Raw genomic sequence first — 19,723 nt, forward strand, 5'->3', positions numbered from 1 at the left:
TAATATATATTGCTATTATTTTGTTTGCCTGGACCAAGATATTTTCTCTGTTATAAATAAAATGCTGATACTGTTTTGTTTTGTGTTAAAGAGAAATTATACAGTAAACATTTGAATTATTCTTTCTTAATAGTTTTCTTATTTTCAGGGTATTAAAATGGTTATTCCATCTCAATGGAATTCCAGGGGTTTTTTTTTGTTTGTTTGTTTTTTAACAGAGTCTTGCTCCATCACTCAGGCTGGAGTGCAGTGGCGTGATCTCTGCTCACTGTAACCTCCGTCTCACAGGTTCAAGCAATTCTCCTGGCTCAGCCTCCTGAGTAGCTGGGACTACAGGTGCATGCTGCCATGCCCGGCTAATTTTTTGTTTTGTTTTGTTTTGTTTTGTTTGTATTTTTAGTAGACACAGGGTTTCACTGTGTTGCCCAGGCTGGTCTCGAACTCCTGAGCTCAGGCAATCCACCCACCTCAGCCTCCCAAAGTACTAGGATTATAGGCATGAGCCACTGTGCCTAGCCTATTCCAGGTAATTATAATCCAGATTATTTCATTGATTACTTGGAGCCATAAAATATGTTGAATTACCATGGATATCTGAAAATGAGTTTTAAAAATTTTATTTTTTAATCAGAAACACTCTTGGCTGTGGTTTGAATAAATTCTTTTTCATATTGTATATAAGTTAAATGTATGAAAGCAAGATAAAATGATCTAAGATTCTTTGTAATACCCATGTGGGTTTCAGGCTTTTTTAATTGGAAGTCAATACATGACTAAGTTGAGTGCATAGGAAAGAAATCTTGGTAAAGAGAGCATTACTACTGTAGATGAATTACATATGTTCTAGACAATAAATTTTGCTAAGAGAAGAGATCAAGAAGACAAAAGGACAAAACCAAGAGAAAGAGGTCTCAAAACCAAGAGGGAGGTAGAAATGAAGCTGTCTTTATTCACAAGTGACATAATTGTCTATGTAGAAAACCTGAAAGAGCCAACAAAAAACCTCCTGGTACTAATAAGCAAATATTAAAAGGTTTCAGGATACAAGATTGATATACGGAAGTCTATCACTTTCTTATACATCAGCAATGAGTAAGTGTAATTTGAAATTAACAACACAATACCATTTACATTAGCACCCTAAAAAATAAAATATCTCAACATCTTGATATTGAGGGTTCAGGTAAAGACCACTGCAATAAAGCAAATATTGCAATAAAGCAAGTCACACAAATGTTTTAGTTTCCCAATGCATACAAAAGTTATGTTTACATTATATGTAGTCTATTAAGTATGCAATAGCATTATGTCTAAAAAGCAATATATGTCCCTTAATTTAAAAATACAGTGTTGCTTCCAAATGCTAACAGTCATCTGAGACTTCAGTAAGTCATAATCTTTTTGCTTGTGGAGAATCTTGCCTCGAAGTTGATGGTTGTGGACTGATCCAAGTAATGTTTAGAAAAGATTGGGATGGATATGACAATTACTTAAAATGATACAACAATGAAGTTTGCTGCCTTGATTGACTCTTTTACTCACCAAAGATTTCTCTGTAATGTGAGATGCTATTTAATGATATTTTACCCCCCATAGAATTTCCTTAAGAATTGGAGTCAATGCTCTCAAACCTTGCTGTTCCTTTATTAATTATGTTTATGTAATATTCTGAATCCTGTCTTGTAATTTCAACAATGTTCAAAGAATCCTCAGTAGGAATAGATCTTACCTCAAGAAATCACTTTCCTTGTCATCTATAAAAAGCAACTTCTCACCCATTCAAGTTTTATCTTGAGATTACAGCAATTCAGTCACATCTCTAGGCTCCACTCCTAATTCTAGTTCTCTTGTTATTTCTACCACATCTGCAGTTACTTCCTCCATTGAGGTCTTGAACTTCTCAAAGTCATCCATGGTTTGTTGAAATCAATTTCTTCCCAACTCCTGTTTATATTAATATGCTGACGTCTTTCATGAATTATAAATGTTCTTAATGGCATCGAGAACAGTAAATCTTTTCCAGAAGGTTTCAATTTACTTTTCACACATGCATCAGAGAAATCACTATCTATGCAAACTATAGCTTTATGAAATGTATTTGTTAAATAATAAGACTTGAAAGTCAAAACTGCTTCTTGATCCATGAACTGCAGAATGGATGCTGTGTTAACAAGCATGAAAACAACATTAATCTCCTGTGCATCTCCATCAGAGCTCTTGGGTGACCAGGTGTGTTTTCAATGAATAATAATATTTTGAGAGGAATCTTTTCTTTCTGAGCAGTAGGTCTCAACAGTGGTCTTAAAATATTCAATAAACCATGCAGTAAACAGACATGCTGTCTCATCCAGTCTTGGTTGTTCCATTTATAGGGCACAAGCAAAATAGATTGGGAATGATTGTTAAGAGCCCTAGGATTTTTAAAATGGTAAATGAGCATTGACTTCAACTTAAAGTCACCAATGGCATTAGCCCCTAACAAGAGAGTCAGCCTATGTTTTGAAGCTTTGAAACCAGGCACTTACTTCTGTCTATCTATGAAAGTCTTAAATGACATCTTCTTCCAATATAAGACTATTTTGTCTACATTGAAAATATGTTCTTCTGTGTAGCCACCTTCATCAATTATTTTAGCTAGATCTTCTGGATAACTTGCTGTCACTTCTACATCAGCATTTGAAGCTTCACCCTCCACCATTATGTTATGGAGAGAACTTCTTTCCTTAAACCTCATGAACAAACTTCTGCTTGCTTCACACATTTCCTCTGTAGCTTCCTTACCTCTCTCAATCTTTATAGAATTAAAGAGAGTTCACAATGCAAAGGAAAATTGTGGACAATTGAATCTTTTCCAGAAGAGCCCTTGCTTTTGGCCTACCTTAGCTTCTGACATGCTTTCCTCACCAAACTTAATCATTTCTAGTTTTTGATTTAAAGTGAGAAACAGCTTACTACATGGATGATGAAAAAATCTGTACAAAAGTCACCATGATACAAGTTTGCCTATGTAACAAATCTGCACATATACCCCAAACTTAAAAGTTAAAAAAAAAATAAGTGAGAAACATGTGACTCTCCCTTTCACTTGAATTCTTACAGGCCGTTGTAGGGTTATTTATTGACCTAATTTTAATATTTTTGTGTTTCAGGGCATAGAGAGGCCAAGACAAGGGAGAGAGACAGGGAAATGGCTGGATGATGGGGCAGTCAGAACACACACAACATTCATTGATTAAGTTAACCATCTCATATGAACAGTTTGTGGCACACCAAAACAATCACAATAGTAACATTAAAGATCACGGATCACAGATAACGAAAACAGACATAATAATAATGAAAAAGTTTGAGATATTGTGAAAATTACCAAAACATGACAGAGAGACGTGAAGTGAGCACATGCTGTTGCAAAAATGGCACCAATAGACGTGCTTGATGCAAGATTGGATGAATATTTAACTGTAAAAAATACAGTATCTGTGAAGTGCAATAAAGTGAAACACAATAAAACAAGTTATGCCTTAAATATACCTTAGGTATGCACTTAGGAATAAATCCAACGACATTTTGTACAAGATCTATATGATGAAACATAAAACATCCTGCTGAAAGAAATCAATGAATTAAATAAATGGATATTCCACATTCATTAAGAAAAATATAATATTGTCAAGATGTTCTTCCTGCCTTGATCTATATTCAGTGTAATCCCAGTCAAAATTCCAGCAAATCATTCTGTGAATTTTGGTAAACTATGTCTAAAGTTTATGTGGAGAGACAACAAGAGACTTGCCAACACAATGTTGAAAGAGAACAAAGTTGAAGGACTAGTAATACCCAACTCTAAGACTTACAATAAAGCTATAGTAGTCTTACCATATGACCCAGCAAGTGAGTTTCTTGGTATTTACCCAAAACGTTGAAAACTTACATCCACACAAAAAGCTTCACACAGATATTTATAGCAGCTTTATCCATAATTGCCAAAACTAGGAAGCAAACAAGATATCCTTCAGTAGAGTGAAGGAATAAGTAAATGGTGGTACATTTTCATAATAGAATATCATTGAACACTAAAAGAAATGAACCATCAAGCCATTAAAACACATGGAGAAACCTGAAATGCATATTACTGAGTGGAAGAAGCCAGTCTGAAAACCCTAAATATTGTATGATTACAACTACATGACATTCTGGAAAAAGCAAAACTATGGAGGCAGTAAAAAAATCAGTGGTTGTCGGGGAATGTGGGGAAGGAGGGATGAATTAGAGGAGTACTTTTTAGGCCAGTGGAACTATTCTTTATTCTTTATGATATTATATTAATGGATACATGTCATCCTACATCTGTGAAATCCATAAAATGTATACTAGGAGTGAACCCTAATGTAAACTATAGATAAAGACTGATGATGTATTAATGTAAGTTGATCAGTTGTAACAAATGAACCATTCTGATGTGGGATGATGATAGTAGGAGAGACTATGTACGTGTAGGGGCAAGGAGTATATGGGAACTCTGTACCTTTCACTAAATTTCTCTGTGAACTGCTCTAAAATATAACACCTATTAAAACAACAGCAGCAAGAAAGAGAGAGAGTTTCAAGAAGAAAAGATGGATCATTGCTTCTAAGAATTAATCTGGTAAGGGAAGAATGGTAAGGATTGAGAAATAAAAGAAATGAATCTTTATTTGCATTGAGTCTTTTTTTGTATTCAAAGATCATGGAGTAGGTAATACCAAATAACAATAGATGTTACTTGTACAGATTTATGAAATTTTAAATGATGGCTTTCACATTTTGATTTGATTTGAATCTTTAATTATGCATGATAGCTTGTGAAAGATATCTGCAAATTAAATACGAATATCTTAGAATAGGGCACCAAACCCATACCACATAATAGAACAATTGCCCAATTATGTTCCTGAGACAGAGTTGTAATTTCTAGAACAGATCAACCTAGGGGCTTTGTCTGAGTCCTGGTGGGGATTGAAACTCTATTTTCCACTGAATTTACCCTTAGGAATACAGATAGTCCCCAACTTATGATGGTTCAATATGCAATTTTTTGACTTTACAATGGTGCAAAAGTGATATGCATTCAGTGTGAACAGTACTTCTGTTATGGTTTTGTGTTAGATTTTTCCCATAATGTAGGGTAATGGAAGTGTTCTGAGCATGTTTAAGGTAGGCTAAGCTAATCTATGACATCTGGTAGATTAGGTGTGTTAAATACATCTTTGACTTATGATATCTTCAACTTACAATAGAGCTCAACTCATTGTAAGTCAAGGAGTGTTTGTATTTAAACTATGGCTGCTAGCTTCTCTCTCCTGGGGCAATCACTGTCCTGTGAGGGCCTCAACACTGTAGTGGGTTTGACCTCTAGGAATTCCACCAGGTTCTCATGGTAAAGAGCCAAGAAAGATCACTTTGTGGTTCTGGGAATTTGAGGTGAAAAGTAATCATCGTGAAATATGCTCTGAGTGTTCTCCATAACAAAAGCCTACTTTTCGGATGAAAATAGTCTGCCAAAACCTCTGCCAAAATCACCTGAGGGAAAAGCATTTTCCTGACTCCAACCCAGCCTACCCCCTGCTCCTAGCCTACCCCCTTATCCCCAGCCTTCCTGTGTCACTTAAGGGATGTGAAAAGCTAAGAAACAGTTGTGAAGGACACAGGCCAGGGATACGGGCCCACTAAAAGAACCGAAATGTAATCATAAGATTATAGAAAGCTTCCCCTCTTCAGTATTTTACAACCATACCAACAGGACTCCGTTTAATAACAGTGGGTTATAGCTGAAATAACTGCAAGATGCAGACTCTATCAAAGAATTTCTTAAGAAAAGTCCAAAGAAAATAGGGGAGACAAAAAAACGACACTATAAAAGTTTTAAGCCTCTGGAACGCACAGCCATAGCAAATATTAAATAAAGCCCAACTCCTAGCTGGACTAATATAAATCCTCACACTAAAACATACTCACCTTACTTTCCATTACCTGACACACCTTTTTTTTTTTTTTTTTTTTTTTTTAAAAGAAACATTACAAGTCATGCTGAAAGGCAGGAAAAAGTACAATCTGAACAGACAAGAAAAACATCAAAAATCTGACTCGAGTATGGCATAGATTTTTGAATATCCTTAACCAAAATGCTTAGGGCAGAAATATTTTTAGATTTTGGAATATTTGCACTATGTTTGCCAGTTAAGCATCCCAAATCTGAAAATTCAAGATCTAAAATGCTCCAATGAGCATTTCCTTTAAACATCATATCAGCACTCAAAAGATTTGAATTTTGGGGTATTTTGAATTTTCAGATTTGGAATGCTCAACCTGTACCAGACAGAGAACTTTAAAACAACTATAAATAATACAAAAGGGCTATAATGCAAAAAGTTGACAACGTTCAGAAACACATGGATAAAGCAAGCAGAGGGATAAAACCCTAAGAAATCATCAAAAGGAAATCCTAGAAAGCAGAAACACTAACAGAAATGAAGAATGCCTTTGATGAACTCATGAACACACCAAGCACAGCTGAGAAAAGAATCAGTGAACTTGAAGATAGAAAAATAAGTTAGAAAAGAACATCCAAATACTGTGAAACAATTTTAAAAGGTATAATGTATAGGTAATTTTAATACCAGAAGGGAAAAAAAAGAAGCTTAAGTGAAGAAATATTTGAAGTAAAAATCGCTGAAAATTTTACAAAATGAATGGCAGACACAGTTTAGAGAACACTAAGCAGGATAAATAACAGCAAATATATAACTTTATATATTATATTTGAGCTGTAAAAAACTGAGGACAAGAAGAAAATCTTGAAAGAAGCCAGAGGGGGCCAGGTACTGTGGCTCACGCCTATAATCCCAGCACTTTGGGACCTCCCAAAGTGGCAGATCACTTGATGCCAGAGTTCGAGACTAGCCTGGCCAACATGGTGAAACCCCATCTCTACTAAAAATACATAAATTAGCCAGGCGTGGTGGTGCATGCCGTAATCTCAGCTACTCGGGAGGCTGAGGCATGAAAATCACTTGAACCCGGGGGCTGGAGGTTGTAATGAGCTATTATCGGGCCATTGTACTCCAACCTAGGCAACAGAACAATACTCTATTAAAAAAATACAGAAAAAGAAGCCAGAGGGGGGAAATATACCCTTGCTTAGAGAGGAGCAAGGATAAGAATTATAATGCACTTTTTATCAGAAACCATGCAAACAAGAGTAGAGTGGAGTGAAATATTTATAAAGTTTTGAAAAAATAAAACCACCGACTTTGAATTCTGTATCCACCAGAATCATTCTTCAAAAGTGAGGGAGACATAAGCACATTCTCAGACAAATAAAAAGGAAAATTACATTGGTCCAGAAACTTGGAACTACATCAATAAAGGAAAAACACTGGAGGAGAAATAAAAGAAGGTAAGATAAAATCTTTTATCTTTCTTATCCTTAATTTATCTAAAAGATAATTGTTTAAAGCAATTATAGTAATAAATTACTGAATGATTATAGCATATAAATAAGTGAAATGAATGATAGCAATGTCATTGAAAATGGGAAGAGGAATTGGGAATAATCTCTTACAAGATACTTCCCCTGCAAGTGAAATGGTAGAGTACTAGTTTATGTTAAACTTAGAGTCATTAAAAATATATATTGCAAACTCTAGGGTAACCGCTGACTTTTTTTTTCAAGAAAAGAGAGGAGATAAAATGGAGCTAAATAAAATTCTCAATTAAATTAGAGAAAGCACAAAATAAAATGAGTGGGAACAAATAACAATAATACAAATAATAGAAGACAGTTACAACATGGTAGATACTAATCTAGCTTCATCAATACTCTCTTTAAATGTAAATGATCTGAAATGCTGCACGTTCTCACTTATAAATGGGAGTTAAACTTTGGGTACTCATGGACATAAAGATGGTAACAGTAGACCAGGGACTACTAGATGGGAAACGGCGGATGAGAGTTGTAAGGCTCTTGGGTACTATGCTTAGTACCCAGGTGATGGGATCATTTTTACCCCAAACCTCAGCATCACACAATATACTCAGATAACAAACCTGCACATGCACCCTCTGAATTTAAAATAAAAGTTACCCAAAAAAAAGCAAAAATTAAAATAAATAAATAAATATGAATTATCTGAATACACCACTTAAAGGACAGAGATTGTCAGAGTGGATTTTTTTGCAAACACTACCATATGTTGTCTACAGGAAAACCACTTTAAATATAATTGCACAGATTGGTTAAAACTAAAGAGATGGAGAAAGATATGTCATTACACTAATCAAAAGAATGCTGAAGTCGCTATACTAATTTCAAACTAAGCAGACTTCAGAACAAGAAAACATGTCAGAGATAAAGAAAGGCCTTAAATAATGGTAAAGGGGGTGATTTTCCAATAAGATATAACAATCTTTGATGTGTATACAATTAACAACAGAGTATAAAAATACACGTGGCAAAAATTTATGGAACTGCAAGGAGAAATAGACAATCTACTCTTATAATAGAAGACTTCACCACACCACTTTCAGTAATTGACAAATCAAACAGGCCAGAAAGTAAGGACATAGTTAACTTGAACAGCAGCATCAATCAACTGCATCTAATTGACATTGATAGAATACTTCATCCAACAGCAGCAGAATAAACATTCTCTTCAAGCTTACTTGGAAAATTCACCAAGATAGACCATATTCTGTGTTACAAAACACATCTTAATAAATTTAAAATAACAGAAATCATATAAGGATGCTCTGAGATCACAGTGGAATTAAGCTAGAAATCAATAAAAGAAAGACAGATGGAAAATGCCAATGTATTTGGAAATTAAACAACACACTTTTAAATAACACATAGGTCAAAGAAGTCTTAAGGGCAATAAAAAATATCCTGAACTGAATAAAAATGAAAATAAAATATTAAAAAGGATGGGATACAAAACAAGCAGTGCTTAGAATGACTTTATTGATTTATTGATTTATTTTAAACAGGGTCTCACTCTGTCACCCAGGCTGGAATACAGTAGCATGATCACAGCTCACCATAACCTTGACCTCCCAGGCTCAGATGATCTTCTCACCACAGCTTCCTGAGTAGCTGAGATTACAGGTGCCCACTATCGTGCCTGACTATTTTTTGTAATTTTTGTAGAGATGGGATTTTGCCACGTTGCCCAGGCTGGTCTCGCCTGGGCAACAAGTGATCCACTCGCCTCAGCCTCCCAAAGTGCTAGGATTACAGGTGTGAGCCACAGTGCCCGGCCTAGAGTGACATTTATAGCATAAAATGCAAATAATTAGAAAAAAAGAAGGATCCCAAATAAATAATCAAACTTCTGACTTAGGAAAATACTGAAAGAGCAATTTAAGCCTAAAGCAAATAGAATGAAATAATAGAAATTAGGGCATAAATGTTTGAAATGATCAATAACTTTGCTATACCTTTTAGTAATCTAATCAAGAAAAAAAGACAAAAATTAACAATATGAGAAATGAAAGAGGGGTCACAACTACTACTGTTCCTACTGACATTAAAAGAATAATGAAAAAATACTACAAACAACTCTATGCCCACAAATTTGATAACTTAGATTCAATGGACCGTTTTTTTGAAAGGCAAAAACTAAAGAAGAAAGAGATAAGTTCATTCAAGAAGAAAGAGATAATTTTAATAGTCAAAAGAACACAGAAGGCAACTGAAAGGATTTCCAATGACTAAAGGTGTAACAATTTCAACAATAAAATCACCAGTGTTGAATTATGACCGAACTATAATATATTCAAACTATAATATACTGAACTATAATAATGCTATGTAATATACTCATGAATGTTCATCCATGAGTCTACACTGATATAAGACATTGTTAAATAAATAAATAAGTGGACTAAAAGAGATAAATTTATCATTCAGATAAATTCTAAATAATTTATGTATATTCTCCACCCTAAATGAAGTGAAGCATAACTTTCCATTACTGAAGTATGAGCTGCTCATTGTGACATCTTTCCAAATAATACATTATGGAAAGAGGGAATGAAGAGAGTAACTTTACAGTGAATAACTCTCATAAATATTCCTTCAGCTAGGTGATCAAGAATAACATCAACAATTATGTCAGCATGTTGAGAGTATGTACCCTTTATACAATGTGATGAAAAGGGTAACATACTTCCGTGATTGTTCCCAAAAGACTCATCCTCAGTTTAATCACGAGAAAAACAACAGCCAAATCACAATAGAGAGTCATTCTGCAGAATACCTGATCAGTACTCCTTTAAATGGTGAAGGTCATCAAAACCAAGAAAAGTCAAGAACTGTCATAGCCAAAAGGAGCTTAAAAAGACATGACAACTAAATGTAACATGATATCTTGGTCCATTTGTGCTGGTGTAACAAAATATTTATTTCACACAGTTCTGGAGGCTAGTAAGTCCAAGATTAAAGCCACCAGCAGGTTGCATGCTGGGCGAAGACTGCTCTCTGCTTCCAAGATGCTGCACTCTCTGGAGGTGAGGAATGCCATGCTCTTAGAAGAGCAAAAGAGCAAAAAGAGCCTAAACTACTTGCCTGCAGCTCTGAAGGCACTAATCCATTCATAAGGGTAAATAATAATGTGTCAATATTTGTTCATTAGTCATAACAAATATACCATACTAATGTAAGATGGTAATAATAGGCGAATGTATGTGTTTATGTGGTTGGGGGGACATGGGAATTCTCTGTAGTATCTCTGCAAGCTTTTTTTGTTTTTTGAGACAGAGTCTTGCCCTGTTGACCCGGCTGGAGTGCAATGGTGTACTCCATCGTGTCCAGCCTGCAATCTTTATCTAAATCTAAAACTGTTCTACAAAAGAAAGTTTATTTTTAAAATAATGACTCTTCAATGCTTGGCAATCTTACTTGATGAAAATTATTTTCCTTTGAACATGGTCACATCAAATGTTATTTACTCAAGTTGTCCTATAATAGAATAGGGACTGTATCAGTTTCCTAGGGCTGCCATAACAAAGTAACACAAACTGGGTGGCTTAAACACCAGAAATTTATTGTCTCACCGTTCTGGAGGATAGAAGTATGAGATCAAAGTGTTGGCAGGGTTGGTTCTTTCTGAGGGCTGTGAGAAAGAGTCTGTTCCATGCCTCTTGCCTCACTTCTTGTGGTTCGCTGGCAATCTTTGACATTCCTTGGCTTGTAGATTCATCACCCTGATCACTGTTTTCATCTTCATATGGCATTCTCCCATGTGCATGTCAGTCTGTGTCCAAATTTCCTTTTTATAAAGATACCAGTCACATTGGATTAGGCTCTACTCTAATGACCTTCTCTTAACTTGATCACCTGCAAAGACCCAATTCCCAAATAAAGGTCACAGTCACAGGTAATGGGATAATACTTTCAACATCTTTGGTGGGGAGACATTACTTAATCCGTAACAGACAGTCTTTGAATCCAAAATGTCCATTTGTTCATCTAGAAAGTCACCTCACTCATTGAGTGCCTCATAGGAGAGTGGTAGTGCTTGGATAGTGCTAATATTTTCTAACAACACTGTAACTTATATTTACTGCGAGCGACCTGGAATTAACTATCTGGGCCTTTTATAAAGCCAATCAGATTTCAGGATTTACTACATTTGCACTGACACCATCATAACTAAATCTATAGATATAACTTTCAACTACTTCTTAAATTGCCAAGAATTTTTAAGCTCAAGTGAGCTTACATTGGACTGGCATATGCATATTTTTCTCTTCTTGTCCCTGTTCTACCTCTTCATCTTCCCCACTTTCAACTATATTTAAAAGACAAAGTGTCCAAATATGTTCATAAAGCACAGAAGTGAACAATCAGGAATAATTCTTTCAAAACCTAGTTCAAAGAAATTCGGTCTTCCCAGCCAAGCCTTTTGGAGACGCTATGTAGCAGCATCTAGGCACATTCTATCGAGTAGATTAGGGACTCCTCAACCAACCAGATTCATAAACTCACTTATGTGGACATTTACCATATTCCCCTCCTGGTCATAAGTATTATAAATAAGTAAAATATGCATGTTAGAGAATATGTTAAATGTTACAAGTGTTTGGGAGAAAAATAGGGCATAGAAATAAATATGAAAGGATGTCAGACTGTGAAATTTTAGATAGGGTATCCAGGAATGGTCTCACTGAGAAGATAACTTTGGAGTAAAGGACAAAACAGAATAAGGAATTCAGATACATAGCTATCTGCAGGGAGACAACTGATGATGTTCCAGGCAGAGGGAACAACTCAAGTGAAAGCACCAAGAAGGGAACATGTGTGGAATGTCTGAGGCCAAGGTAGCTGGAAATGAGAGAGTAAGAGGACAAATGTTAATACATGAAATCAAAGAGATATCAGAGAATCAGATTATTTAGGTGGTTGTTTAACATAATGAGTATTTTGGCTTTTATTCTAAGTAAAATTCATTAAGCTATTTTCAAAAGGAACAATAATGCAATAATAATTAGGTTTTCTGCGTAGAGAATAGATTATGGGAGACTTCTCTCCAGGCAGAGGCAGAGAGACCAGCTAGAAGCTGCAAAAGAAAATGGTGGTTTAGACCACAGTGTCAGCAGTAGGAGTAGGAAGAAGTCGTTAATTTGGGATATAATTTCATGCACAACAAAAAGAAGTTGCTGATGCAATGGGTGTGGACTGTGAGAAAGAGAGAGTTTAAAATGACACCAAGATTTATGGAATAATTGAATTGTTATTTAACTGAGATGGAAATGACTGCAAAAGAGCTAAAAGTTTGTTAGAGAGAGGTAGACATGAGGAGGCAGTTTGATGCATGTTAAATTTGAGATGACTCTTGGATTTCCAAGTGGCTATTTAGGCTCTGGGAGAGTTGAGTCCAGAATAAAGAGAAGTCCAGGAATAAAGTTTTGATCCATTACTATACAGATGACATTTCAAACCATGAGACTAGATGAGATGACCTAGAAAATGTGTAGGCATAAAAGAGAAGTGGTCCAAGGATTGAGCCCTGGATATTTCATTCTTTCTCTGATGTTCTTTCTTTGTATTTTCTGCAGACTCATCTCCACCTTAACTAACCATTAATGGTTGGCATTGCTCTACTGTATGTCAAAACTTAAAATGCTACAGTAATTGAAAGGGCATGGTGTTGGTTTATAAAGATATAAATAATCAAATTAATACGATCAATAACCCATCCACAGACTGATATATATATATACACACACACACACACACACATACACATACACAGAGAGAGAGACAAGTGATTTACAACAGTAGTGGTACTATAATATTAAGGATATGGTGGTGTGGTGGTGTTTTTAACAATGTACTGGGAAAACTTACAATGCAAAGAGACAAATGACAGAAGCTTGATCCCTGCTTTACATAATACCCAAACATCAATTCCATATGTATCAAAAATTTAAATGTGCAAAGGAAAATAACAAAGCATCTAAGAGATAATATAGTAATATATAGTCATAATATCTCTACAGGCAAAAAATTTATTAAATGGGAAGCAAAATTATTAACTTTAAGAGAAAGATTGATAAATCAGCTCATGTATAAAAACTGGACATTTCTGTTCGTTGAAACATACCATTAAAAAAGTGAAAGGGGGCCAGGTGTGGTGGCTCACGCCTGTAATCCCAACACTTTGGGAGGCCGAGGCGGGCAGATCACCTGAGATCAGGAGTTTGAGACCAGCCTGGTCAACATCCGAAACCCCATCTCTACTAAAAATACAAAACTTACCCAGGCATGGTGGTGCATGCTTGTAGTCCCAGCTACACAGAAGGCTGAGGCAGGAGAATTGCTTGAACCCAACAGGCAGAAATTTCGGCGAGCTGAAATTGTGCCACCGCGCTCCAGCCTGGGAGACAGAGCAAGGCTCTGTCTCAGAAAAATAAATAAATATATAAAAATAAAAAAGTGAAAAGGCAAAAATACTAAGAGGGAAAACATACTTTCAACACATATTGCCGGCAAAGAACTTGTTTCCTGATTATATAAAGAACTCCATATGTGAATAGCAAGGAGGCAGACAACCCAATAGAAAAAAGGACAAGACAACTGAAAAGGCACTAAACACACACACACACACACACATACACACACACACATACACATACACACACACACAGAATGATAGACAAATATGGAGTAAAGACACAGAATATAGGAAAAGATATTCAACCTCATTAGTAATGAGGAAACTGCCAATGAAAACCGCCTATACAAAAAGCCTAAATTTTAAAATACCACTAATCAATATTAGGGAGATCAGGTTGTATACTGCTACACCACTTTGGAAAAAATGTGTCTACTAAAGCTGAAAATACACGTAGGTTATGACCTTGTAATTCTACTCTTTAATATATACCTAAGATAATGCGAAATATTTATATTAGGAGATACGCATAAAAATGTTCATAGCAGTGTTTCTTACCATAGTCAAAACTAAAAACTACTCAATGTCTTTAATAGTAGAATTTTTAAACATGGGGAATATCCATGAGTGCATGGAATAATGTTGAGTGCAAGAAGCCATATATATGTGTGTGTGTGCGCACGCTGTTTATGTGTTTATGTGTGTGTGTGTGTATATGTATATGTATAGTAAGACTCAATTTAAATCTAGTTCAAAAACAGGACAAAATGAAATGTTTAACAATGCCAGCTTAGATGGTATAAACAAAAGCAATTGCCTACCATTCACAGTAATGGTAAATTTGAGAGGCCATGATTGAGAGGGGACACAAAGGGCACTGACAATATTTTATTTGCTAGTCTTGAGGGTTACACAGGTGTTTGCTTTCTGACAAACATTTGCACTTTCCTAAAAGTAAAAAAAGGATTGAATTCAAGAACTGAAAGATAAGATAAAGCAAATCAACTACTGATTTTTGGATTTGCTTTTGTGCTTAAGGAAACTTTAGAAAATGGTAGAGCACTGTAACAGAAACAAAAGAGGGACAAAGCAGTAAAATTATTTTAGACCAAGGAAAAGGATTAGGGAGAACAAAAAGTTTTCATCTCACTTGACAATCTGATTGACTGATATTCTGATTGAGTTTGGGACCATTCATGAGAGAAGGGTAAAAGGATTCTGTGATCAATTATTAATATCTGTTAGTAGATATTTTTCATACTTGTCCTAGGTTGCTGAGTTCTTAGTAAACAGATTAGCTCCAAATCCCGAAGAAAAGTGAGTTTGGGCAGGGAATGGTTCAATTAAGCCTGGGCTTAAAAAGAAGCCCCACATGCTGGGATATAAATTTAGCCTGCATTTTACCTTCTGAATTAAAATAGGGCGTGTGTATTGTGAGTGTTGGGGGTGTGCTGTTGGTGAAATGGAGTGGACTGTGAGGTAGAGAATGATTTCTCAGAAATAGGAAATCATTAAGTATTTACCCAGACAAGAAGACAGGTAATATAAAATTGACATGAAGCACAAAGATTTTTCTCAGCACAGTCTTTTTATATTTGCATTTTATAAGTGCTATTGATTTAAGATTCATTGGGAAAAAAATGTGAAAATATTGAAAATGACACCAACTTGGAACCAAAAGCCTTGGTTTCTAATTTCAGTTATGTCACTAAATGTGTGAATTTGTGCAAATCACTTTTCTTCTCTGGACCTCTTCTTCTTTACCTGTCAAGTTAGCAATTAGAAGAAGCTGGCCTCTGCATTTCCTTCTAGCTCTAATAGACTATAATTCTGTGATGGAGACAGTTTAATTAGGTGGAAAAACCGTGTGCATCAGTGTCAGACCTTTGTGACTAAGCTTCTCTGAGCCCCATTTTCTCATCTGTAAAATAGGAGTGATCATATCTACATCATTTGGTTGTGAAAGTCAAAAAGAAATGAAATTGTCAAGAGCTCAGCCTAGCATCTGGAACTTATTGAGCTTCCCAAAATGGTAAATTGTAATTAGGGCTAAAATATAATTTGCATGAAGCAAACCTATTTCAATTCCAAGAATTTTCCTTTTTTTTCTGATCTCGAAACAATCAGTGTCTTGGTCAACTATTTTGTAATCCATTATCTCTTCCATTTTGGGCATCTCTTTTATTTTTAAAATATTGCCTAAATATAACATTACTAGAAAAGATAATAGTGGCCATTTACCTGTCACCAACTATGTGCTAGGCACTGGGCTGGGTAATTGCATATAATCCTCATAGCACCAATGTGAGGTAGATATTTCCCTTGCTTCAAAGTTAGGGCCAGTCATATTTTATTAAATATTCTCATAGCACCAAGCACAGCACCTTAAACAAAGTAGACTCTCATTACACATATTTTTGATTGACTGAAATGTGGCAGTGAGTCCCCTCCCTCTCTCTCTAATGTTTGTAGTTATTTGATTTATAAGAAATCTCTGTCCCTGGCTGTGGTCAGCTATTGAATTTATGTGTGACAAGAAAACCATAGAGTTTGGCAACTCTGCAGTGATAGGTGATGTGTGAATCATTTGGGGGAAGAATAAACAGTTCAAATTCAGACTTTGAGTACCTGGGTCCTATGGTTAGTTAATCATGTCTATGGAATGCATGACTGAGCAGACAGGTTCAAAGATAGGGGACTTGAAACCACTCCATTGTGTGTTTCTAGATATCATCTTGTTGCCCATTGGTAATATTTTCTATAGTCACTTCTCAAATGTATGAGACGAATACAGTCTAGGGTTTGTTCATCTTAAAAGAAATTCTATAATGTAGGAAGCAGGGTTCAAACTGGAAGGCCCAGGACACTGTGACCTGTCAAGAGGTTAGAATATTCCCCCAGTAAGTCACATCTGTCTGATGTGATACAACCAGAAAACTGCGTGGGTTGGCACACAATGAGAGACTCCTGGGGACACGTCCTTAAAAGTAGCTCCAAGGCAGAAATTAAAAATGGTTCTGGAAGCTTTTGAGCAACTGAGCTAGCAGGACCAGAGCTGGCAGACATCACAACAGGCCATCATTCCAGCTGCTGCTCCCAACGAGCACCCCCAGTGTCCGGCCCAGGCGGTTCCTCCTCAAGTAATTAATCTTGGCCTCCTTAAGTTACCCCAGGTTCCCAGTGGATGTTTTTCTTCACTTCCCTATGAAATCACTTGAGTCTAGATGCTGGTGGGGGCGGGGAAGTAGTATGGTAGGCACTGAACAATTCCAGCTTCACCAGTGGGAGAAATGGCCCTGTAAATCCTTTCAAAAGGCGCCCACCAAGTCCTTCAGAAGGAAGGGGCAGCCAGTGACATGAATACGATTATTGTAGTAGAGCAAAATGTGTGACTCGCCAGAATTCTGTTAAACCCAGCAAAAGGGAATGCCACAGTTAACCTATATCCCTGGGGAGCACTAAACCTGAAGCAGACTTATTAATTAGGTCTTCTGAGGGGCACAGAAAATGGGGAGGGGGCCTTTTAAGTCACAGAGACAGACAGAGCTCCATTCTAACCAATTCCTTTCCATGGGGGCAAGTCCTGTATCTTTTTTTTTTTTTTTTCAAACCAAACAGTTTGAGTTACATGTTCACAAGGTCCCTGTTGTGCCAAAGAGCATTTTCAATTCAAGTAGAACAGAAACAACGTTTGTAAAATGAATCAGTAGGTGGAGCTCTTTCTTTTTATTTATTTTTCAATCCAGGGTCCCATTATTATTGAGGGACACAGAGCTTCAAAATGAAAAAAAAATAGGCATTTTAAAAATGAAAACACATATACAACGTGCTTTCCTAATTGAAACGCTATATTGCGAAATCATTACTGTCACAGAACATTTGTGTTGCATGCGAATGCTGAAGCAAAGAAAATATATAAACCTAAATTGACTTTAGCAATTTGAAAGTGATAGTGGACATCTGTGTTCAATAAGTTTTTGCTGGTAACTGGTGTTTAATATTTCATGTCAAATCAAGAAGAGTGATAGAAGGTTTCTGAACACAGAGATGGCTGGCATTTTTGCAGCACAGCCTGCCCTTTGTCATACTCACCATAAAGAAACCTGCTGTAGGTGAGGGTTGAAACTGCACCAGAGTGACTCCTTTTTTGGAACTTATATAAACTTCAGAATATACTGTCTCTATTTTCTTTTAGAAAGATGTCTATAAGAAAAACAGGTTAAAGGACTTCCAAAGCTCATTATTTATTTAAGGGAAAAAAAGGGGGGGTGTGTGTTTTGGGGATAGGGAGCTTTTGGAAGAAATTACAGCAGAATAAATCATCTAGAACAAATCTTACCTTTGTGTTTTCGTCAATCCTGATTCCTTTCTAGTCAGTGTGCACTGATGTTAAGGAACTTGGTTGCCAATAGAAACATGCCTTCCTAAGTCTCACAATGAGGGCGAGATTGGATTTTAATGTTTATGTAGTTGGGCAGGGTAATGGTGGAGAATGGAGAGTAGGGAGGAAGAACTTTTTAAATCACTTTATAATTTCTTTTTCCACATCCCGTTAAATAGGCAATCTTGACTCTAAATAGAACAGTTTGTCTTCGTGACAAATGTGATGAAAGGAAAAACTGTGGGGAGGGGGACAGCATTATTCTTTGAGCTGGCCACAGGATTAGCACTTAGTCCTGAAAAGGGTCATGTTGACCTGATTGTCATGTTAAGTCATGCTGACCTTAACATCTTCCATTTAGTTCTCTAACACAGAGGCTGGACCCTTGAATCTGCTTTGAGTGTAATAAAGGTAAAATAAGAAGACCCATAGACTTTGAGGTACTATAGCTATCAAGAAACAGTTTATGTTTATGTTGATATGAAGAAGCGTGTATCTGAGCAAAGCAGGCCCCCCTTCCCTTCTCTGATGGTAGGGACCAAGAATATGGTCCTAGAATGACCGGAAGAGGATAAACAGGTACATGTTCTTTTTATCCTAAAGTGATTTTTTTTTCTAGTGAGAGAAAAGCAAGTTGCTGAAAATATCAAAAAAAACTGAAATGATTTGCCTGCGTGCTTAAAGTCATCTAACTTAGGTTCAAAAATAGAAAGAAATAGCAAGTTGTGTATTTTATTTTTTAGAGATGGGTCCTCACTGTCTTCCAGCTGGACATGAGCACCTGGGCTCAAGTGATTCTTCTGCCTCAGCCTCCTGAGTAGCTGGCACATGCCACTGCACCAGGTTGATTTCAGCAACTGTTACAGTTTGGATATGTGTACCTGCCCAAATATCATGTTGAATTGTAATCTCCAGTGTTGGAGATGGGTCCTGGTGGGAAATGATTAGATCATAAGGGTGGTTTTCTCATGCATGGTTTAGTACTATCTCCTTGGTGCTGTTCTCATGATAGCGAGTGAGTTCTCATCAGATCTGATTGTTTAAAAGTATGTGGCACCTCCTTGCTCACTCTCTCTCTCTTGCTCCTGCTCTCACCATATGATGTGTTAGCTCCTGCTTCATCTTCCACCATGACTGTAAGCTTCCTGAGGCCTCCCTAGTAGCTCAGCAGATGCCAGCATCATGCTTACTGTAGAGACTGCAGAGACTTCAGCCAATTAGACATCCCAGTTTCAGGCATTTCTTTATAACAAAGAAAGAATGGACTAGTACAGCAACATAGGAGGAAACAGAGTAGATAAAAAGGGTAAGAATATGCTTAGTGATGTGATAGAGTCTAATAGCATACCAAGCTAATTTTGCACTCCAAAATATATATCTACAGGCAAATATTAGGACATAATAAATC

General features: G+C 36.3%; 1 long non-coding RNA gene across 1 annotated transcript in view; it reads left to right on the top strand.

Moving 5' to 3' along the window:
- The window catches only part of LOC141409771 (uncharacterized), a 71,982-nt gene that overhangs the window by 33,004 nt on the left and 19,255 nt on the right, over positions 1–19,723 (top strand). The window contains exons 5-6 of the long non-coding RNA XR_012431816.1: positions 7,310–7,435; positions 9,025–9,142. This is a non-coding gene — a long non-coding RNA (uncharacterized lncRNA). The remainder of the gene's footprint in view (positions 1–7,309; positions 7,436–9,024; positions 9,143–19,723) is intronic.

The sequence above is a fragment of the Macaca fascicularis genome, chromosome 2 (genome assembly GCF_037993035.2).
Source record: "Macaca fascicularis isolate 582-1 chromosome 2, T2T-MFA8v1.1".
Classification (NCBI taxonomy): Eukaryota; Metazoa; Chordata; class Mammalia; order Primates; family Cercopithecidae; genus Macaca; species Macaca fascicularis.